This window comes from Mesoplodon densirostris, chromosome 16 (genome assembly GCF_025265405.1).
Source record: "Mesoplodon densirostris isolate mMesDen1 chromosome 16, mMesDen1 primary haplotype, whole genome shotgun sequence".
NCBI classification, from domain to species: domain Eukaryota; kingdom Metazoa; phylum Chordata; class Mammalia; order Artiodactyla; family Ziphiidae; genus Mesoplodon; species Mesoplodon densirostris.
Window position 1 is genome coordinate 29,138,895 of NC_082676.1, and position 23,158 is coordinate 29,162,052.

The 23,158-nt window shown below is 49.9% G+C and overlaps 1 protein-coding gene across 2 annotated transcripts in view; it reads left to right on the top strand.

Annotated features, from left to right (window-relative positions):
- The window catches only part of STK35 (serine/threonine kinase 35), a 45,429-nt gene that overhangs the window by 16,962 nt on the left and 5,309 nt on the right, over positions 1-23,158 (top strand). The window contains exon 4 of one of the 2 annotated variants that reach the window (XM_060078612.1): positions 6,260-6,339. The exons of the other annotated variant lie outside the window; for it this stretch is intronic. The gene's annotated coding sequence lies outside the window, so the exon portion shown is untranslated. Of the gene's footprint in view, positions 1-6,259; positions 6,340-23,158 lie in introns of those variants that run through there. 2 annotated transcript variants of the gene reach the window in all.

Here is a 23,158-nt window from a genome sequence, read left to right on the forward strand (position 1 = left end):
TACCATTTTGTTTCACCTTTGCAACCCTGCAAGGGTTAAGTCATTTACCCACGATCCTACTAATTTAAGGGCAGGTATATCTTAACTCATGTTCCTTCTCCCCCCAGCCCCTTTTTTCTTAATGTCAAGAGGGCAAGCTGGAAGTAAGCTAGACTTAGATTTTGCTGAAGGCTTGAGAGGAGGTGATAGGGGGTGGAAGCTGATCCCAGTGGGCATGAGGAAGGAGCCTCAGCACCTGGGGCACAGAGCCCTCCATTACCTAGGTGGGTTCTTAGTCCCTTTTTTCCCTTCATCACCCTCACATTTCTGGTTGGTATTGGTTAATGCTGATTCGAGCCTGGTTATGCTTCAGTATTCAGTGAACTTACTTCTCAAATGAGTCACTCCAGGTTTAATTCTTCCATTCCACAAACATTATCTTCCAGGTGCCAGGCCAGTTTGTCGTACTGCCCAGTGAGTAAGAGAACAGCATTCTTAAAGCTAGGTTTGGGGTAGAACCATGTTTGAGCCTAAAAAGGGTTGGCTAGACAGTATTTTAATTGTATTTCATGCTGTCACTTTCCATTTCCATCTCATCTTTTCTACTTTAAAAAAACCTCTTAGAATTCAAGTTTGCCCTGGGGTAGAAAGAAGGTTGTCATTGGAAGAGGGATCCGAATTTGGGTTAGGATTATGGGGTTGTCATAACTAATTGAAATCATGGCTCCCATTTGGACATCCACACTTGGGATTTGTGCTTTGTTGCAGGGCAAAGTTAAAGCTAAATAGCAGTGATTGCTTCAGGTAGGAGAAATAGGTGACCTTGGGATGAGAAAAGATCAGAAACATAGTTACGGCCAAGTGTCCCAGACTCTGACAACTAATGAGGACAGTGCTTGGTCAGTTGGTACCTATCCTGCCCTGTCCTAGCTGGGCACTTAGAATTGTGGGCCGGGTCCAGGGCCCTGGTCTTTGTGACCAGGAGCTGAGCCTTGTAGTGCCAAAGGTTCAAATCAGTTGTGGTATAAATGAGTATTTGGCTGGTTAGAGAATCAGAGGCTTGAGCTGGGAGGAACTATTGAGTCTAAACTCCCCTCTCTCCCAATCAAGCTTTATAGATGGAGAAGCTAATTCCATATATTCATTCAACATATTTATTGAGAAACTATTTGCCAGGGACTATTTCAGGCACAGAAGATACATTAATGAGCAAAACCAAGAAAAATTCTTACAGTTGTAGAGCTTACATCTACTGGGGAGACAGACATAACTTAGCTGTGGGTTAGTGGAGGGATGTAGACCAGGATAAGGGAGATCAGAATACAGGGAGGTGAGGGATGGAGGTGTACTTCCAAGTGGAAGAGATCAGGGTTGGTCTTCTTAAGACAGTGACCTTTGAGCAAAGGTTAGAAGGAGTAGAGGGAGTGATCCATGAGGATTTCTGGAGGAAGAACATCCCAGACAGAGGCAATAACCATTATAACAGCTTGAAGGCTAGATAGAGTGAGCAGGGAGGAGAGTATAGGAAAAGAAGCTAGAGAGGTAATTAGGAGTCAACTAGAATAGCCCTTGTAGGCCACTGTGAGGATTTTGGCTTTTAATCTTCTGGTCATTGGTGTGTTTTCAGCTGTGTGATGTCTGATCTTTTGAAAGGATCACTGTACCTGCAGTGTTAAAAGTAAACTGAAGGGAGCAAGTGAGGGGATGAGATGGGAGGCTACTATGATAACCCAGGTGAGAGATAATGGTGGCTTTGAACAGTGGAACAGGGGAGGTAATGATTGGATTTTGGGTGAATTTTGAAGTCAACCAACAGGATTTCATGCTAGATTGAACATAAGATGTGAGAGAGAGGAATTAAGGATGCCTACAACTTCTTGGCCTTAGAAGCCATTGGAAGGATAGAGAGGATCACATGAGATGGGGAAGACATGGGGAAGAACAGAATTGGCTGGAGAAAGTTAGGTCTTGGTCAGCTGAAAGTTTGGAATGCCTGTTTAGAATCCAAGTACAGAAGTTGAGGGACTTCCCTGGTGGTCCAGTGGTTAGGACTCCACACTTCCACTGCAGGGTGCATGGGTTCCATCCCTGGTCAGGGAACTAAGATCCCGCATACCCATGCGGCTCGGCAGAAAAAGAAAAAAAATCACTGGTGACCAAGTACAGAAGTCGAGTAGGCTGTTGTATGAGTCTAGAATTCAGGTACAAATTGGGAGATGACCAAGGTTCTAAAGTGGGCATAGAGAAGATTTCAAAGCAAAACAGCTTGGAGAGAAGGAAAGGAAGCCAGAGGTGTAGGAGACCTGGGCATGGTGTCCTGGAAGCCAGATGGAGAAAAGACCTCAGGAGGAGGAAGGAATCCACCGCGGCATGTTCTGTAGGTAGGCTGAGTGAGATGAGATGAGACTGGCCACTGACCATTGGATTTAGCGATTGGGAAGTTAGTGTCCGTGAGCAATTTTGGTGGCTCATAATGAGGAGAACCCCAGCTAGAGTGGGTTGCAGAGAGAATGAAGGGGAGGAATTGGAGACCGTGAGAGAGTCGGCCAGTGATTCTCAAAGCTTTTGGTCTGAAGGCCCCATTGCACTCCTGAAATTGAGGATTCCAGAGTTTTTGTTTTGGGTTATATCTATGGGTATTGGTATTAGAAATTAAAACTGAGAAATGTTTTAAACGTTCCTTTCGAATGAATAGTAATTCAGTTACATATTAACATACATAACTTCTGAAAAATAACTTTTCAAAAACATATTTAGTGAGTAGAGTGGCATTGTTTTACATTTTTGCAAATCTTAACAACTGCCTTGATAGTCAGCTGGATTCTTATTTGCTTTTGCTTTGTAACCTGGTGCTATGTCACTCATCATGTAACTCCTGGAAAACTTCACAGTACACTTGTGAGAGAATGAAAGTGGAAAAGGCAAATAACTATGAAAAGTTTTGGCTTCGTGAACTCCCGAGCTACAAACCACATTTTGGTGCCTCTTCCTGAGGAATTTTACTGTGAAGGGGAGCGGAGAAGTAGGGAGAGACCTAGAGAGAAGGGACTTACTCAGGGTCCCAAATGAAGGGGCACCACTTGTGTGTCCCGATTCCTGGCCCGCTTTCCTACGAAACTTTTTGTTGTGGGTCAAACTCCAGCTGCATAAAGGAAACCCAGTCGTTCCCAGTAGCAGCGTGATGAAGGAATGGTGAAGGAACGCCTCAGCAATCTAGGATTGTAGATTTCAGAGTCATGTTTAAATTGGGGCTAAATGGTTTCAGTTTTTTGCAACCATGAATGGAATTGTACTTTGGGTTGGAAACACGGGATTCCTCTGAAAGGGGTGTTGCCTCGTGGACTGTCCAGAATCTGTGCCTTACTGGCTCTGTGACCTCAGGCAAGTTATTTTACCTCTCTGGGTTTCATCATCCATAAAGTGGAGTCGATCATACTTATCTGACTGAGGTTGTTGGGGGAGTTGCAAGAGGCTGTGGAAGTGCCCCATAGAAACTGTCTAAGTGAGATGCTGGACGGCGCAGTCCTAGACGCACGCTTGGGCTCGAGGTGGAAGCGTTGTCTTCTGTTCCTCTGAAGATGGTGGTCTTTAGTTGCCTTGTTTCTGAGGATTGCCAGATAGCTTTCTTCTTCGAAACAAAGCTGTAGTCAAGGCAACTCTATCATATTGCTTGTTCCAGAAAAATGTATCTGTTTTTGAAGGTTACTCGGTGAGGGGTCCTATGTCTCTCTTACTTGTCACTTTTTGAAGATGTTTAATAATCCCTAATGGTTCCTACCAGCCAGCCAAAAGCCTTACCCAAAGCAGGAAGCCAGCCAGACTGATGTTCCAGGTACCACTGCCCACATGTTACCAGGGAGGTTGTTGTGGGATAAGGGACTCTGCATTCATGGCGAAGTTTGCTGTCTAATACACAGACCTCAGTTACCTAGGGCCTTTTGAAGCCAGGGCCTTGAATGATGTTTGTTTGGAGTGGGCAGCTCAGGTCTGCTGAAGGAAATCAGATGTTGTTGTGACCTAAGGGGTCATAGAGAATGTTCTTTGTACCACATGCGACCTTGGTAGCTGCCCAACATCAGAAAGAAATCGGGCCTAATTTCTTGTTGAAGTAATAAATGATATATTATTCCCTGGCCTAGGGTCCAAAGATGTGGCTCTGGGCTAACATGATGGGTACCCGGTTGGCCCCTTGACCTGGGCTTCAGATTTTGTTTCTGTTTTATGAGATCTGAGGTTTTTTTAACATGAGGATTCCTAAACCCCTAGTTGAGCCCCTTTGCTGGAGATTCAAAAGCTTTTTCAGCTCACCTCACAGGCAGCAAGCAGCACATATGCTTACACTGAAGCTGTAGAAGCCAATTCAGATCATTCGCTTCCTTTCAGGTGGAATTATACCCAAATTGTGTCACATTATAGGTATCGAGTTAATCAAAAGTAAGACTAAAAACTTAAAAATGGGGGGAAAATGTTTAATTAATGTGGTTTGTTTTAAATAACAGAGTCTTCAAAACAGAATCCGGGGTAGGGGGGCTGGTGGTGGTAAATTTTAAAAAGATTGTAAGTGCGAAATTGGGAACCCAAGACACTAGATAGGTCTCCAGGCCCCATCTCTGAGTGTGACTTCTTGACCCAGACATCGGAACTAACCCAGGAACACATGAGACAGGCCTTTCTCTCACAGGACTGCCCTCCCTGTGGGAAGGGGCAGGATGAGACCATGGGTGAGATCTAGCTTCTGGGAATGTAAGACCCCCACTTGGAGCCTCACCTCCTGAGTCTAGAAGGCTAAGGCTTTGATGGAGGGCAACAGTGCCAGAGATGATGATAATTAATGGACATCCCTGGGCTGGGTGCTTTATGACCATTATTTCATTTACTTTTTTTCAAGTAACTTCCTGAAGCTCTCAGAGCTAGTAAGGATCAAAGCCTAGATTTGAACCCAGGTCTAAGTCCATGGCTGTAACCAGTATGGTGTATTGCCTATAAATCTCAAATGTTTTCAAAATTCAACAAACAGTTGAGCCTCGCATAGATTGCGCGGCACTAGGTGGGGCAGGAAGTGCATTCTGAGTTGAGTAAGGAGGACCCGAGGAGCCTGACACTTAGTCGGTTTCCAGTTGGGAGGTTGTTTCTTCTACTCTGAGAAGGTTTAGAGTGTGCTGGTAAATACACACCTAGGCAGCCCAATGGACAGCGACGGAGGAAGGCTTCCCGGAGAGGGTGTGACTGCCGAAGAGACCCAAGTCAGAAGTGTGATTCTCACAGCCCAGAGGCTCATCCCTCGTAGTGTCTGGTGGAGCCTTGAACTGCCCAAAGGGAGGATGGGAGGAGTAGAAGAGGGAAGTGCCAGCCTCACCCTGAAGTGGATGATTAGGTCCTTGGAAGGAGTGGAAGTTTTAGTTAGATTTGGGGGCAGGGGGGTTGGTATTTAGCCAGTGACTATTAATGCTTAGATCCAAGCAGAACTAGAACTGCTGAGCATCTTTTGAGTCCCTGTCTATATAACTGGAGGCCCCAGCGTTGCTGTTACCCGGTCTCACTAGGCTTCACGGGGCTGTGTGAGAGCAGAGGGTTGTGGGTTTGCTGCTCTTTTCCCTGGGAATGTAAGGCTCAGCGTTCACTGAAGACCCGGCAGTTCTAGGAACCCCTTGTCTGCGGTGTGCAGGCCATCCCTTGGTTCTGGGTCTGTCTACTGGTGTTTCTTGGCAGATCCCCCAGGTGGGGAAGGCTGGTGTTTGTAAGGCCAGGCAGCTCCCTGGGCACCAGCTTTTGCCCCCGCTGTTGCCCTCTCTGTCTGTCACTCCTGCTGTCTCAACACAAGGGAACTGAGCTGTCTGTTATGTAATGGGGCTGGTTGCCCACAAGGATAATCTGTCCCTTGAAGCTCTGCAGGACATCAAAGCATTCATGAGGGGACAGGCCTGCCCCAGGGCTGTTGTTGCTCACATTCTCCTCCTCCCTGGCATCCTTGGCTCCTGTCAGCCTAGGCAGCATCCCTTTGGGCAAATCAGAGTAGCGCCTGTAATCCTCCAGCTGTGAGCAAAGCTGCCTGACGGTTGGGGTCTCTCCAACTCCCATTTCCTCTTACGCTAGGGACACAGATACTCCCTCCAACAATAACAGCTCTGGTTCTAAAAACCTGTTTTGAGGGGCCCTCTGACTTGTGCAGGGCAGAGGCCCTGCCCTTTTATCTCCAGCCCTGAATTAAGTACTTTTACATACAGTATCTTATCATCACATCATCTGCATAAGTGTTCTCTTATCTGCCATCATTCTGCAGGTGAGGAAGCTGAGAATCATTTTGACACAGTTTTCAGAGACAGGATTTGGAACCGGATACCTGACTGGAAATTCCACTGTTCTATCCCGCCTCCTACAGCTTCTTTGAAAGCAGCTTTTGATGGGTTTATAGGTGGAGAGGCCCCCAGCTATTAGTGTGGGTGCTGCCCGTGGGCATCTTTCGGAGTCTGACAGTCGGTCTCAGCACAGCACACGGCAGCAGGGCCACCTTCTGCTCCTTCAGGTGAGGTCACCTGTGTGTTGATTGCTCTTGTGTCACACTGACACGGCCTCAAACATGGGCAGGCGAGGCAAGGCTGGGATGGTGAGGCACCCACATAACCAAGGGCCAGGCGACAGTGGCAGAAGCCACACAAGCAGGCAGAGGTTAAAATTCCCAAAAGGTTGGAAAGCGGGTGACCCAAAGTGCATCCCCTTTGGGGTCAGCAGGAGAGCACTGGCACTGAGGGGGTGCTGACAGGACAGTCTATGCACCAGGACAAGGAAGGGCTCTGATGTGACCCAAAGGCACCCTGTTGTCTCTGTTCCCCAGGACCTGGCAGAAGCCCGTTCTAAGTGAGCTTAGCCTGGACACTTAAGGTTGATGAGGATCCAAAGCAAAATGGCAGGGCTGCTGGGTTTTTCCCTGACCCATCTTCCAGCTCATTTATTGAATCTTGACCAAAGCCGAGGGCTTTCGTGATTCGTCCCTGTTGTTGATGTGGCTGCCTGCAGCCCTGTGTTGAAAGATTCTGAGGCCAGGTCAGATTTGGTGAGCAGGAGCCCTCGTATGACAGGCGCTTGCCCAGCAGTGGTCTTGATAGTGTAGACCCCAGTGCTGTCCTCTGGGAGCTCACAGGTTAGCTGTGGACCTAAGACAACATTTAGTTGTAGAAATACAGGAAGAGAAATACAGGAAGCCTGGGGAGAGTGGAGGGAAAGCTTCCTGGAGAAGGTGGTGCCTTGGGCTGGTTCTTGAAGGTAGGTTTAGGGGCACCTTGTAAGCCAGGTGGTAAGTGAGGAGGTCACATCTCAGGGATTGTGTGAAACTCGCCCTGGCACACTGAGGCTTTGTTGGGTACAGGACTCAGCTGGTAAGGGGAGAGGGGACTGTCGTTGTAGTGAAATCCCCAGTCGGAGGGGCATTCAAGATGAGGACCTGGAGAGAATGCCCAGGGTTCTGTCTTGATAAACTAGGGCAGCAACATATAAGCTCCCAGCCGCTCTTTTCATTTCCACTAGTGAGTCTTCTGTGATTTTACAGAATCAATGGAAATGGAGACCTCCTCCAGCATTTCTAGGATTCAGAGGCACGCAGGCCTTAGAACTGCCAACAAAGTTTAAAATAAATCAATACCGTAAAATACTGCAATGAATTTCCCAACTTTAAAGGAATTACGCTTTCAGTTACAGGTGCCAGGGGAAAGCTGTAACTCAGCCTGCATCGTACACAGGTCAGAATTCTGTATTTTGTTTCTTTGTAAAAGGAAGTGATGTCTAGGGACTCAGGAGGAATGGATTAGAGCCACCCAGGCACACCTTAGGGCATAATGAAGAAGATGAAAATGCTTCTATTTTCCCAGGCTGTATAAAGGAGCCAGACGTGGGGCCTGGGTAGGTAATCTTATGAATGGTAGGTAACCTTGGCTTTTTGTAATTCCGAGGCCTGGCACTGGAGCAGTAGTGGAAGGCTGGTGGGCTATGGTACATCATGTTGGATTTTGGTATTGACCCTCTGTTCCAGTGGGAAAGACACAGATGATGTGAGCCAATTGACTCATTCTGTGTTTACTTCCATCCTTTTGCAGAAAGGAAGCCCTTAAATATCATGTACGGCACCCTTTTGTTTTTTTCCTTTCTGCTTTTACCGTACATGTCTAAGGCATGTCCTCCCAGAGAGTTCCAGTCTAGGGCAAAGCTAAGGCATGGACTGAAAGAAGGGTAGGCACGTCAGATCTTGGCAGAATACGTGGGCTTTTCCAGCACAGCACAGCCTTGTACCAGACATAAGGAGAGCTGGAAGTGACAACTAAAGACTCATTTGTTGTTAGTAACCAGATTGCGGGCTTGGATGTGATGAATGTTTGGAAGGAACCCTTGGTTTGCATGGGACAGCGGAAATGAGTGTGAATGTACCACACCCGAGACCAAAGAACAGGGTGACTTTCACCTTCCAAAAAAAATTGCTTGGGAGTTTAGGCCAGTTGCCTAAACTGAAATCCAGATGTCACCACTGAGGTGATCCAGAGATCCTCCTCCCTCCCCCACCCTGAGCATCTCGGGGCATGGGCACCAACCCGGTGCAGCATGGAGAGCCTTCGGGAGCACATCACTCCAGCCCAGTGTTTTGGAAGTCCTATAGCAGGGGGACACCTGTCCCCAGAAGTCCAGTTTCCCACCTACTCTTAGAATTTCCTTGAGATGGTCATACGATAGTGATGACATAGGCAGACCCAGATGTGCATCTTCAGAATCCACAGACTCATGTTACACACGCTGGGTAAAGTTTAGACAGATTGCTTCCATTTTATCAGTGGAAGGAACTGAGGGTGTCAGGAGTAAGAGGTTTTCTACTTAGTAGATCCAGAGTCTATCCTGTGACCTTGAAGATATCAACATGCTATTGCCACATTCCTCCCTGCTCCTCCTCACCAGCTCGCACCCTGCCCCCCCGGCACACATACAGTGTCCACGACAAACTTCAGCACTGTTGGTTCTCAAAGTGTGGTCCCCAGACTGGCAGCATCTCCAGGAAACTTCTTAAAAATACCTATTTCTGACGCCACCTCAGACCTACAGAGCTGGAAGCTGGGGGTGAGTGTTTCAACAGGAACCTCCAGGTGATGCTGATGGCATGCTCAGGTTTGAAAACTGCCCTGGCAGAAGAGGGTAAAGGCACCATCTGCCTAGCATCCTACAATTCTACCCTTAGAAAGCTTGCATCGAGGCCTGAGAACTAGGAGGGCCTGCCAGGTTCTAATTCGGGCTCTGTCTTCTGTACTTACGTAGCATGGGGCTTTGGACAGGTCACGCCCTGTAGGTCGTGGTTTCCTCATCCAGAAAACCAGAGTATAAAAGGTGGTCCTCTTTCCCCATCTCCCTCAGCCCCGGCACGTTCAGAGTTCCACAGTGGGTGTGGCTCTAGGACGGGGACTCCTCTAATTCTTGCTTAGTTTCTGCCTTGTGCATTTGTCTTGAGGATGCGGTGAGGCCCTGTGGCCTTCTGCTCCTGGGGGGAGGAGGAGGAGGAAAACAATTGAACTCCTCGGGCTTCCCAGGCCCTGGGGAAGTGGGCTTCTAAGCCATAATAACAGCGAGCGTGTAGGGGTGCCCTCCGGAGAGTCATTCAGGGACGTAACAGATCCCGTGAGGCCGCTGTGATAGGATAGGAGGTCACTGTTAGAGGAGGGGGAAGTTGAGGGGCAGCAGGCATAGGAAAGGGGGAAGCAATGGGGCTGGAGTCGGACTTACGTCTCTGAGTGGAGTCTTAGGCGTGGCTTTGAACCAGACTAGGAAACTTCCCTTATTCTTTCCAGGCATGTATTAAGTACCTGCTGTGTGCCTGGTGTGGGCCGTGGAGATAAATATTGCTCCTGGCCTCAGTCCATCTAAACCTTAGGCATCTCTCTGAGTCTTGGAGTCCTCATTTATAAAGTGGGGTTGCCAGCACTTACCCATAGGCTTTTTGTGAGGAGTAAATGAAAAATTCATGTAAAACTAGCCTAGGGGTGCTGGGTGTGCAGTAGGTACTCCACAGCTGTTGCGTCCTGCCGTTCTTTCATACCAGTTGTTGGCCATGCTGGTAACAGAGCTAGAAGTTGTATCTCAGAATGTGTGCAGGTTCTTGGCTCCCCCTTGCCACCCCCCCCCAAAAAAAAACACTGAACATAAAGCGCCTTCATGGGCACGGAGTGACCTCCATAGACCCAGGGTTGCCTTCACAGCCTTTATTTGATGGCTGAGTCTTGCTGTGTTTTGTTCTAACCCCCTTTGTAATCAGCTTCTCATTAGTTGACTGGTGTATCTGACTCTTCTGAGTCTGTTATTTGCATATTCATTCTGCTGTAATTATGCCTCAAGGACATAACATTTTGTTTTTGTATTTACTTTTGCTTTTTAGAGCTGAAAACCTATGCTGTCACATGGGCAGGCTGGTGGTTCTGCCAAAGAGCAGCTTTCTAGCGCTGGCATCTCACTGGTTTGTTTTTTTTTTTAAGTTACATAACGTCAGAACCATGATTGCTGGCTATAAAATTGATTTTGAGAGCCAGTTTAATTTGTAAATTGGGAAATACTTTCTATTTGGGGTTAAAGAAAGGAGTACGGGGGAAGGAGGTAGAGGGAGAAGATCTCTGGTCTGTTGCCTTCAGGTTTCTAAGTGCAAATTCCAGGAGCAGAGGGATGGGCCTTCCCTTAAAGTCGGTCCTTCAGCTGTCCTGTCGTGCCTTGGTTTGAATTCTATGTAGGCCTTGGGGTGGAGGATGGCCCCACCTGCCTTCCACCAGATCTCCTTTCAGGAACCCAGGAGAGTCCTTCTTTGCACTTGTTTAGCAAATGCTTAAGGAGAGCTTTTGCGGCTTGCTGGGGGTCTTGTATGCGCTTGTTTCTGTATAGGATCAAGCCTGCCACAGCCTGGAGCCTTTATCATCTGTAAGGCATGGTGGGGAGGTGCCAGGGAGCACTTCCTCTTACCTAAACTTCCTGAGCGTGGGCTGTTTGCCAGATTCATACTCTTCCCGTTTACTGTCTCGTTAAATGCTCACGTGCATCCTAGGCATGGTGTCTGCCCTGCTCCCACTCCAGAGAGTGATTTGCCCCACTGGCCACGTGGCTAGCGTGTGCCAGCTCCAGGCGAAAGCTCGGGTGTCCACGCTCTTCTCCATCGAGCTTCCAAAGGTGTTGCAGCACGGTACAGTCTCAGTGCTCCCAGGAGCTCAGAGGACCGAGTACTGGCTCTTTGTTGAAGAAGTAAGTAACAGCAACCTGTAGGATGTGTGACTTAAGATGGCCCTTGAAGAATGGAGAGCAGGCAAGGGTCTTCTAAGCAGGAGACACAATGTGAGCAAAAGCAGAACGCTGAGAATTCGTGGAAAGAGCAGATCTTTGGTTTGGTTCACGCAGAGGCTCAAGTTGGGGAGTGAAGTAGCGCCAAGTTGCCAAGAGCCTTGAATGTCAGCCTAAGAAAGGTGAACTTCATCCTACAAAAAAGGTGGCGGTGATGTACAAGGCTGGATTTTTGGCAGGTGAGTGGGTCACAGTGAGGGGAGAGCTGTTAGCCCCCTAGGGGAAGAGATGAGGTGCTGCACCTGACAGTGCCGGTCTTCAGAAGGTGCAGGACTGCACTGGCACCTGCCCGAGCACAGGAGGGGAGAAAGGGCCACCACTGACCAGGGCGATTACAGACCCTGTGCTTCCATTTTTGCTTTTGAATCTGATATGCTGATTAACCTAGCTTTGAATCACCTCTCTGCCTCTTATCAGCAGGGTGTCTTGGGCAAGTCACCTAACTTTTCTGGGCCCCCATTTCCTAATCCATTAAATGATGCTCCTTTAACAGTGATGCTCACTGTATGCTGTTGTGAGGCCAAAATGCACAAGAAACAAAGTACCCAGTGCAACTCCTCACACACGGCGGGAGTTCAGTCAAATGATGGCTGCCTCTGTGTAGCTCCCTTGTCCTGTTTTTGCCAGATCTCATAGGCTAATCATTCGTTTCTGCTTCACTTCTCACTAACAATTTGCAGTGCCCTTCTTTTCCCTAAGAGAGCGCCAAACCCCTTAGCAAGTGCCCCCAGTGAGTTCCCCTCAGCACACTGGGCTTTGGACTGCTTGCTGTAACCAGAGTCCATATGGTCTCCTTCGGCCCCGACCACTCTGGGCATGACCTTGTTTGAGCCACGCCGCTCACAACCACAAATTGTCCCGTCCCCACATAGAGGAGCCACCTCTCCCCTTTAGCTCTGACAATTCCTTAGACGTCTTCCTCCTGGCTAAGGGCCCAAGAGGGGAGGACATCTCTCCCAGCAGCCCAGCCTCCCCCTGAGCCCTTTCTCTGCTAATCACAGCAGCCGCAGCTGAACCCCAGTCTCTTTGGGGGCCAGTTGAGGCTGTTGGCAGCCTTCATTTCATCCCCACGCTTAATAAGTTGAGGAAGGGAATTAGGGTATCCCCGCAGCTGACTGCCAATTACCAGGGCTGTTTCTGGAGACAAAAAGCTCCCCCTTAGTTTGTCTTGAGTGAGTTCCACCCATACCTGCTTACCAACTGAGTTGGTTAAGGGAAACACCAGCCCCCAGGCCCTGACAGCCCGGTGACTTCCCAAGGCCAAAAGGACCGGGTTTAATTGGATCTGCATCCTCAGACGGAGATGGTGACTCAGCGTGCAGATCCCCAGAGACCTCCAAACCTCAGAATCTTAGGTCTTGCCCAATGATTGTTCTTTTTGTGCATTTGGCAAACTTAAATACTAGCATTTGGGGCAGCACACTTCAGGGAATCGGAAGTTTTAAAACAATATCAAGCAAGTCAGCGATGGTGACACCACGGCCACTGCTAAAATATGACCGAGTCTCCTTATCTAGGAGCTTCGCAGCGACTGCTGCAGTTTGCATAGGACCAGTCGCTGCCCTGACTGAACTTGGGACGTTCTAGAGATAAAGCTGCCATGTGTTTGCATCCACACGCCATCCTGGCTTTAAGCTTCATCCACTCCCTGTCTCCCAGTGAGCCATGCCCTGCTGTATCCTGGACCTGCCGCTTGCAGCCATGAGAGTGTGTGTCCTTGCTGTGCAGCGTGGGCTGCAGGCTGGGCTCAGCTGACACACACAGAGCCCACCTCCTCTTGGTGACATTCGTCCACTTTAAGGGAGACTCGGGTTCTGCTTGAAAACCTGTAGAAGAGGGACCTCACCATACTGCTGTTCTGTTTGGAAGGATCCTGGTGCAGGAGCTGGAGTCGCCCTCCCACCCTAACCCCCCATCACAGCGCCCAGGCCCCCTTTGCCTGGGGAGCCCGCATAGCACTCCTGTGCTGCCTTCTGGTTAGAGGGTTTCCTCAATTGAGAAGGAGCCTACAAAGCTCGTCTTGATTCTCAGTACTCCTTGGGTCCTGAGAATCTGAATGTTGAGGATATTCCCCCAGAAAAATTCATGTGACTTACACACACTGAGATGCTTCCTGTGCCTTCAAGGGGATTGCTGTGTGTGCATCCTTGGAGTTAGAAGGACCCTGGGTTAAGGACCCCTGGTCCCAAGCCCCTCAGCACATGAAGAAACCAGGTCCCCAGAGAAGAGTGGGGAGAGCTCGATGAGACTGGAAGCCTGCTTTCCCACCTGTACTCTCAACACTGGGTGGGTCAGTGTCTCTTTTTTCTTAAAAAAAAAATCTATTTATTTATTTTTTTATTTTTGGCTGCATTGGGTCTTCGTTGCTGTGCGCAGGCTTTCTCTAGTTGTGGCGAGCGGGGGCTACTCTTCATTGTGGTGCACGGGCTTCTCATTGCAGTGGCTTCTCTTCTTGAGGAGCACAGGCTCTAGGCGCACGGGCTTCAGTCGTTGCCGCGCGCGGGCTTAGTTGCTCCACGGCACGTCGGATCTTCCCGGACCAGCGCTCGAACCCGTGTCCCCTACATTGGCAGGCAGATTCTTAACCACTGCGCCACCAGGGAAGCCCCAGTGTCCCTTGATAGGCTGCCACGCGGGGGTACACTCGTTGTGTCCGTGCTATCACATCCTGGGTGACAGTGTGCCTTTCAGAGAACTCACTGGGCACTTGCTCTGCACGAGCATAAGTAGGTGAGGAGGATGTGAAAGATGGGAGGGGTGGCTTCTTAGGCAAAGGACAAGTCCTCTGGCTGCACAAGGGCAGGTGCGTAGTTCCTCATGGGGCTGCCCTGTCCTACCGCCTGTTGCCATAGTCCATGTCCTTCCACTGTGGAGAATGGGAGGCAGCCAGGTATGAACTCCACCACCTCTTGAGCCACATGTCAGCTAAGGAGAGTTGTTGGACATTTCTGCCATTTTGCGGATGGCTGGGCGTGGAAGGAGGCCACAGTGGTTCTTTAAGATCTGGGAAGTCCAAAGAGTTGAGGCCAAACCCAAGTCTTCCAGTCCTTCTCATTAACCTCTTCCTGTGACTGACTTAGACTGGGGACATTCCCTGAAGCCAGGCCAGCTCCAGCTAGCTGCAGCTGGATTTCAAGCTCCCTTTCCAGATGAAACAGTCTGTGTTTGCAGACTGCGGGCTGTGTCCTTCCCCGGTGAGGGCCGGCCTCCTGTGGGGAAGTGGGTACGGGGGGAGTAGTGGAGGAGCCTCCTGGTTCTGTCACTGATAGGCTGTGTTGTGTCAGGAAAACCCTTCCTCCCCGTGTGCCCATTTCGCCCACTGGGCTCTGAGGGTGGGGTGGGGACACAGTGGAGCGCGGGAGAAAAATAGCGCCAGTGAAATCCCAGCCACTCCCTTCGAAACCACTGGGGGCTGGAGAGGTGGCCGACCTCCTGGGGTGGGGTGAGCATCCTTCTGTGCACCTGGCTTGTTGGGATGTTTGGTAGGAACTCAACCAAAGGCAGGGGTTTTGTAGTCATATTTTTATGTTAAACTCCTGTCGTGCTGAATGAATGATTCCGCGAATTAACTTTTTATTGCCATATGCTAACTCCCAGTTCCTATCAGTCACCCAGTATTCGAGCTCCTTCTGTGCTTGGCACCCTGAGAGTCTTCAGAGGAGCAGAGGGTTGTCCCTGTCCCCCAGGAAGCTTGTAGTTAGGGGGTGGTGAGAGGACGCGCAGCATGGTTAGTGGAGCGTCTGTGGTCTTCCTGTGCCTACTCACCAGAGAACAGAGAAGAGTCCCTACCGAGGCTGGGCCCCTGGGAATGCTTCCTGGAGGAAGTGTGCACCGTCTGAGCTGACAGCAAGGGGAAGAGGGGTGCAACCAGACTCGCAGGTCCTGAGGCCCGAAGCAGAAAGGACACTGTCTCCTCCAGAGAAGACTATCATGAGGCCAATTTATCTTGTCTGGAATTTTTGCCTGAGCGAATGACTTTTGTGAGGTTTTTGGTTTTGGGGATGTGATTTAAGGCTGCCATCGCAGCTTGATTAAGTACCTCCTGCGTATCTCACTGAGACCGTTACAAAGACCATCACTGGGCTTCACACCCTGCAAGGTAGAGATTTCCACATCGTAGGTCAAGAAAACAGACTTGATAAAGATGAGAGCTAGTAATTGGCTGAGCTGGGGTTTAAACCTTAGACCTTCCTACTCCAAAGCCCAAGCCCTTGACAGAGCCCCAGACTACCTGTGCTCTTTAAGTGGTACTCCCGCCATACTGGGGACCTGCTCCTGCACTTCTGCCGTGTTTTGGTCCCCTGGTCAGGACTCAGAGACCGCAAACACAGCACCACGGCCTTCCGGGTTGTTGTCCGTATCTGCTGTGAAGCTCCTGCTGGGTAAGCTTCGGTGCTCTCTGACCTCCCATCCCTTTCCCTAACGCCATTCCCCGTCTGTAGACCTGGAGACTGAAGGCACCATTATCCCATTTATAATGTCTACTTCATTTTCTTTTACCCTGATGACGGGACTTCGTATGCTGTGCCACGAGCCACCCACAGCACCGTCGTCCCTGGTTTTGCCCTACTGTGAGCACCACTGCTGCTTAGCTGAGCCTTAGAGGAATGATGCACCACGCTTGGCTCCCTGGCCTCGGTCCCTCTGACAGATGAGAGCAGACGGTAGTGCCGGAGCCGCTGATCCCCCCAGGGTGGTAGGTTGATATCTCAGTATGAAAAGCCAGCCGTCTGGTGTATGAAACAAATGACAAATGACTCATTTTGAAGCTAATCTTGCTTAGAAGGACAGGCCTGCCCTCTGTGACCCTGAGATTACCTTGCCTCTGGGCTTCTCCAGCATGATATGCTGAAAATAAATAACCTGAGCCTCAGTTTGCTCATCTGTAAAATGGGGATAATTCCTACATGGTCCTTTGCCTGGACAAAGGAGGCTTTGCATATCAGGCCTTGCATAGCGTCTAGTTTATCACAGGCATCATTCACTACAGTGATAAGACCAGGCTGGATGTTAGGGGAGCTTAGGTAAGGGTGAGTTCTTGGCTTCCCACCCAGTAAACCACGACTTGCGTATGCCAGTCAGATGACTTTCTTTCCTGTTAAATAGGTGAGAGGCAGAGAGGAATAGAGAAAACTAGACTTTAGATTTGAATCCCAGTTAACCATTTACTACCCATTTAACCTTTTGCAACTTGCTAAGTAACTTCTGAGACTAAAATTCCTCATCCGTGGGGAGTGCCTTTTTAATGGATAGATGTATCTGTGTAAAGTAAAGAGAGTATTGTGAGGACTCTTGCTCAGCGTTCCTGCTTACCCTAGCACAGAGCACAAACTCGAGTGCCACCCTGAAGCCTGCAGGCTGCTGCAGGAGCCCTCCTGAGGAGCACCAGTGGTCACCTGGGGAACTGGCCTGCCCTTTGAACGAGTAGCTGTGACACTTTTGTGTGAAGCCACAGAAAACTGGTCCTCCTAAACAGCCAGGTGGCATTTCTGATTTCTAGGTCCCTGGACTTCAAAAATCCACCTTTAGGGGACTTCCCTGGCGGTCCAGTGGTTAAGACTTCGCCTTCCAATGTCTCACATGCCTCGCGGCCAAAAAACCAAAACATAAAACAGAAGTGATACTGTAACAAATTCAATAAGGATTTTAAAACTGGTCCACATCAAAAAAAAAAAAAAAAAAATCCACCTTTAGGCCTGAGCAGGTCGAAAGGTGCTGAGGATACTTTTGCTACCATCTGGCTGTCCTTGGGGCATTATGGTAAAGGTGTGGCAGGGGAGAGCTACCCTTCCCCCTCCACCATCACCTTCACTGCCCTCATTCTTAAATCTCCCATTTTGAAAACACAGGAGAGAAAGTTCCTGAATTAAACTTTGACTCCGGATAAGTTATACATAGTTGAGTGTGTGACCCCCTAGAAACCAAAACGACCATCAACATAACTAAAAACAAGGTAGAGCTGCCTGACTGCCCCACTGCTGGGGTTCCTCACTCCTTACAGCTGACCCCAGAGCGGAAATAGCAGCATCCCCATTTGCTAGGAAGGAAAAGGAGGCTCGGATAATGTAAACTGCTAGTGAGTGTCAGAGCTCAAATTTGAACCCAGGACTGTTCACCACAGCCTGCGCTGCTTCCCTCATAGAGCACTGGAGTAAAGGTGCAGAGTTAAAGCTTAGCTGTGGGATTTCCCTGGTGGCGCAGTGGTTGAGAATCTGCCTGCCAATGCAGGGGACACGGGTTCGAGCCCTGGTCCGGGAAGATCTCACATGCCGCGGAGCAACTAAGCCCATGTGCCACAACTACTGAGCCTCTGCTCTAGAGCCCACGAGCCACAACTACTGAGCCCGCGTGCCACCACTACTGAAGCCCACGCACCTAGAGCCTGTGCTCCACAACAAGAGAAGCCACTGCAATGAAAAGCCCTTGCACTGCAACAAAGAGTAGCCCCCGCTCACCACAACTAGAGAAAGCCTGCGCACAGCAATGAAGCCCCAATGCAGCCAAAAATAAATAACTTTTAAAAAAATAAAAATAAAATAAAGCTTAGCTGTGGCTCCCAGAGATTTTTAAATCCTGTGGTTGCCAAACTTACACATTTTGAAGGACAGTACAATTTAAAAGCCAGGGAGTGGGGGTAGGAGATGGAAGACGAGTTTTTTAAACCACTCCCATATACTTTCATCGTCATACCATCAAAGAAATGACATTTTGACCAAGGTAGGAAGGCCATACTTTTAGAATAAAGGGTAATCTTTTGTTCACCCAGCCGTTCCCAGTCTGCGAGCTGAAGACTAGGGGAGGGAGTTGGCCATGGGAGCCCACTGGGTCCCCAGCCCCATGGCTGCCTGCTCCCACCTCAGCTTTCCCCGGCTTCTGTTCTCCGACCTGCTGATGGCCTTAATGGGAGCAGTTTGGTTCCTCAGTCTTTGGACAGAAGGGACAACTGCTTGGCTGGCGGAGGAACTTGCCAGAAGGCTGTTCACCACCTGGTTGGCACCGCATCCCCCTTTGTGCTCTGGACCCCAGACCCATGCAGAGGTACCTCAGCCAAGCCTTCCGGAAGCCTTTTCTGAGGGAATCTGTTTATAGGTGAAGGGATTAAATGGATTTTAAACTCCACTTAAGCTCTTTTTGTCTCTCTAGGAAGGGATTTTACATTACAGAGTTACATGTTAAAAGCAGGAGCTTTGGAGTGAGTCAGACCTAGGTTCAACCCTTTTCTCTACCACTTACTAGCCATGCACATCTTGTCTCTGAACTTTAATTTCCTTGTCTCTAGAACTGGGCCAACAGCAGCTCCTACCTAGTAGGGTGGTTGAGTGAGATGAGGCCGTAGATGTAAAACACTTGGGGCCGGGACACAGCCCATAACTACTGAGCCTGTGCGCCATAACTACTGAGCCTGCGCGCCACAACTACTGAAGCCCGTGCACCTAGAGCCTGTGCTCCTCAACAAGAGAAGCCACTGCAATGAGAAGCCTGCGCACCACAATGAAGAGTAGCCCCCGCTCGCCGCAACTAGAGAAAGCCTGCGCACAGCAACGAAGACCCAATGCAGCCAAAAATAAAAAAATAAATAAATAGATTTTTTTTTTAAGAAAAAAGAGACACTGACCCACCCAGTGTTGAGAGTACAGGTGGGAAAGCAGGCTTCCAGTCTCGTCGAGCTCTCCCCACTCTTCTCTGGGGACCTGGTTTCTTCATGTGCTGAGGGGCTTGGGACCAGGGGTCCTTAACCCAGGGTCCTTCTAACTCCAAGGATGCACACACAGCAATCCCCTTGAAGGCACAGGAAGCATCTCAGTGTGTGTAAGTCACGTGAATTTTTCTAGGGGAATATCCTCAACATTCAGATTCTCAGGACCCAAGGAGTACTGAGAATCAAGACGAGCTTTGTAGGCTCCTTCTCGATTGAGGAAACCCTCTAACCAGAAGGCAGCACAGGAGTGCTATGCGGGCTCCCCAGGCAAAGGGGGCCTGGGCGCTGTGATGGGGGGTTAGGGTGGGAGGGCGACTCCAGCTCCTGCACCAGGGCCCTTCCAAACAGAACAGCAGTATGGTGAGGTTCCTCTTCTACAGGCTTTCAAGCAGGACCTGAGTCTCCCTTAAAGTGGACGAATGTCACCAAGAGGAGGTGGGCTCTGTGTGTGTCAGCTAAGCCCAACCTGCAGCCCATGCAGCACAGTGAGGACACACGCTCTCGTGGCTGCAAGCGCAGGCCCAGGATACAGCAGGGCATGGCTCACTGGGAGACAATGGATAAAGGTAGGACAGTTTTACATGTAACAACTTGGTAAGGCTGTCAGCCCTCCTACACAGCCTTACCAAGTTGTTACATATAAAAGTGTCCTACCTTTATCCGTTGTAGAACATGCCTGCACATATTCAATGCTGAGTAAGTGATTGCTGTTAACGATCATCACAGAGAAATAAGGAGCTCGGATGTACTGAGGGAACTTAGTCCGAGAGCTGAAATAAGAAAGGGAAGCATTTGCCAGCACCTTCCTGGACACCTTTCCCCCAGGAGACCATCTCAAATGCAGGCTGTTAGAGCCACTGGCGGAGCCGGCTCTGGAATCACTAAATGGAGGCTCGTAGTAGAAAGGCTGTGGGCAGTGAGGCTGGAGAAGATGGGGCTGAGTGCCAGTCCTGCTGCTCTGGTGTGGGGTAAGTGGCTCCATCTCTGGGCCTGTTCACTTGTTAACTCCTCACTGGATGAGCTTGTCAGGCAGGTGAGAGATGGGAGTGCACTACAGGCGTCACCTGCAGGTTAACCACACCACTGTTTCTCATTGTGCTCAGAGGGGTGGCTTTACCCTCTAGGAGGGCTCTGTGGTCGGAAGTCAGCGTTCCAACTGAAAGGGACATGGCAAGTCCTGGCTGAAGCCGGCAATCAGGCAGTCGAGCCGCAGCCCAGGCAGTCGGAGTGGAGGTGTGGCATCTACTAGGACGAAGGGCAAGGGCCCACTGGGCTGGGACCCAAACCATTCATTGCTCCAGCAGGTGCCTGGGAGGGCCTGCTGCTGCTTAACCTCAGAACCACGTGGTCTGAGCCCTTCCTACCTGGGGCTGTAGAAAGCCCCAGCCTGCCCACCCCACCCCACCCCACCCCCACCTCCCCTTTCCAGGGGGGTCGCAGCTATTGGCTCCTTGGGGGAAGGTGCACCTTCTCTAATGGAAGACGGGAAAGGAATGCAAAGCCAGGGTTCTCTCTGTGGAAGAAAGAGCCCTTTTTCTCTTGTCCCTGCCCACTGGGCAGAAGGAGGCAAACCTGTGGACTGTCCTGAGGCGTCCTACCAGGAGGGCCAGAGCCAGTGCCAAAGCTGGAGGGAGGGAGTGTGGAGGAGCCTGTGGGAAATGTCAGCCACTTCCTGGCAGGGGAGCCTGGGTTAGAGCGGTCATGACGCTGGTGTCAGGCACTCTCGCAGTGCTGGGTGCTTGGTGTGACCTTTTGCAGGCACAGTCTGTTCTGCTAGTTTATTATGTAAAGAGACTTCTGCCTCCCTGCCGACACTGCTTTTCTGCTGCCATGCGTCACCTTCCTGCTGTGATGGTCATCCGTTTGAGGTTGTCCTCAGCTTGGGTCCAACCAGGGGAGGTAGGAAAGCCGTGTTAAACAGCTCATAACTGGTTCCAAAGATTATCTTAGCAAATCACACATGACCATACAACTTCCCGGGCCTTTCTTGTATCTCACAAGGACTTAGCATCTTAGATGGTGAGGTTCCCCCAAGCCCTCCCTCCCCAATCTTCTGGTTGCTCTGCTTTCATCTACTGAAAGCAACAGGGAGAAGGCCCTTAGGCCTGCTGAATAAAGCTAGGTTTGAGGTGGCTGCTGGACCATCACAGGATGTGCTCATGATGATTGTATTTTTCCAAGTCAAAACTGGCATATAGGGCTTCCCTGGTGGCGCAGTGGTTGAGAGTTCGCCTGCCGATGCAGGGGACGCGGGTTCGTGCCCCGGTCCGGGAAGATCCCACATGCCGCGGAGTGGCTGGGCCCGTGAGCCATGCCCGCTGAGCCTGCGCGTCTGGAGCCTGTGCTCCGCAACGGGAGAGGCCACAACAGTGAGAGGCCCGCGTACCGCAAAAAAAAAAAAAAAAAAAAAAGAACTGGCATATAAGACCCACCAGTGGATGTTTGTTGAGAGGAATTAACAGGCAGGGTGACAGAAGCAGTAGAATAAAAAGCTGGGCCTGAGATCAACTACTTTGATCAAATACTTTTCCAGTGCCTTTATCATCCATCCCCACTTGATTCCACACATGTACCCTGAGTCACCCCTCACCTGTGCAGTGGAGGAAGGAATCACACAGTCTAGCCTCTCGTCTGACAGGTGTGGAAGATTCTCCACTGTCCACTGTGTATGGAAGAGCCCAAAGAAGAGCCTGGGTCTGGTCTCTGGGACCCCTCGCTACTCCAGGGACCTTTCTCATGGGGCTGCCAGCTTTCTTTATTCATTAAAGTACACTTTTTTTTCCCATTAAAAAGTGAAGTGTGACAGTATGATGTGTACTCAGTATTAAAAGTACAGAGGGAGAGTGGAGGAAGAGGAAAATCCACCCATGACAAGTACAACATTTTGATGTATTTTCTTGCCAGATTTCCTATACTTGGAGGTTTTTATTTTTTACGTAGTTATGGTCATATGTCACAGAACTTCATAGCCTGCTTTTTTCCACTTAACCCGTGGAAATGCTTCTGCCATACTGTTGTTCAAAATGCCACACAGCCTTCTCATTTCCTCTGTAATGTATCTTGGAGTAGATAGGTCATTTGCTTCAATCTCTCGTCTTTGGATTTGCGATTATTACCTCAATTTAAATACTACTTCAGTGGACATCTTTATTCATAAAGTCCTTTTCCTATTTAGGATAATCAGTTAGACTAGATTTCCAGAGTGGAATTATAGGGTCTAAATACACTTGAAGCTCTGAAAACGTTGCCAAATTGCTTTCTAGAAGGCTTTGTCATACTCCCCCAGTGGAGTGCGTGTCCTTGCCGTGGCACCTTCACCCGGCTGGAAGCAGTTTGGATGGTTCACTGGCTGAGGACCACGGCCTGTTAAGCCTGACACATTCATAATTTCTGGTTGGGGACAAATGGCTGGGAGAGGATGGGATGTTGAGGAGTTGGGTCCTGCCGTGGGCCAGGTACTTGACAGTCGGTATTCCACTCAAACCTCGAAAACGAGCCCCACTTCTCAGAGGAGGAAACGAAGGCTGACCGGGAGAAGTAAAACTGTCCAACATTGCAGTACCCTGCTGCTTCTCGTGAGGACTAGCCAGGCATCTCCCTGGGACCTGAGGATGACAGGCCAGTGTGATATGACTGTACAGGCGGCAGGCAGTGGGGGAGGACGCAGGGCTGGGAGGGCATACCTGTCAGGCTGCAGCGAGCTTACTGAGCCTTGAAGCCAGTGGGGGGATTTCACACACACTGAGTAAGACTGTCTGATTCAGTCATTCAGGGTGAGAGTGGGCACTTGGAAACTCTGAAGAGACCATGGGTCGCCACGGAGCATTGCTGCCTTGGGTGGCCCGCCTGCCCAGTATTAGGGCTATACTTAGCTCTAATCAGGCTCAGACTGGGAAAGTTGGGCTGGGCAGGGTTGGGGCTGGCCCAGGGCTCATCTCTGCGGGTTCTTGTATTCTAGGCCTCCATTAGAACAGGTCCCTGAAAGGCTGGCCGCTGGTCTCGTTCTGAGGCCTGGCACCAAGGCCATTCCCAAATAACAGCTAATAACAATGCAGCCAGGCACTGTTGTAAGTTTTCCATGTATTAGTTCCTTTGGTCCTTGTAATAACCTGTGATGTGGTACAGGTGACAAGACCA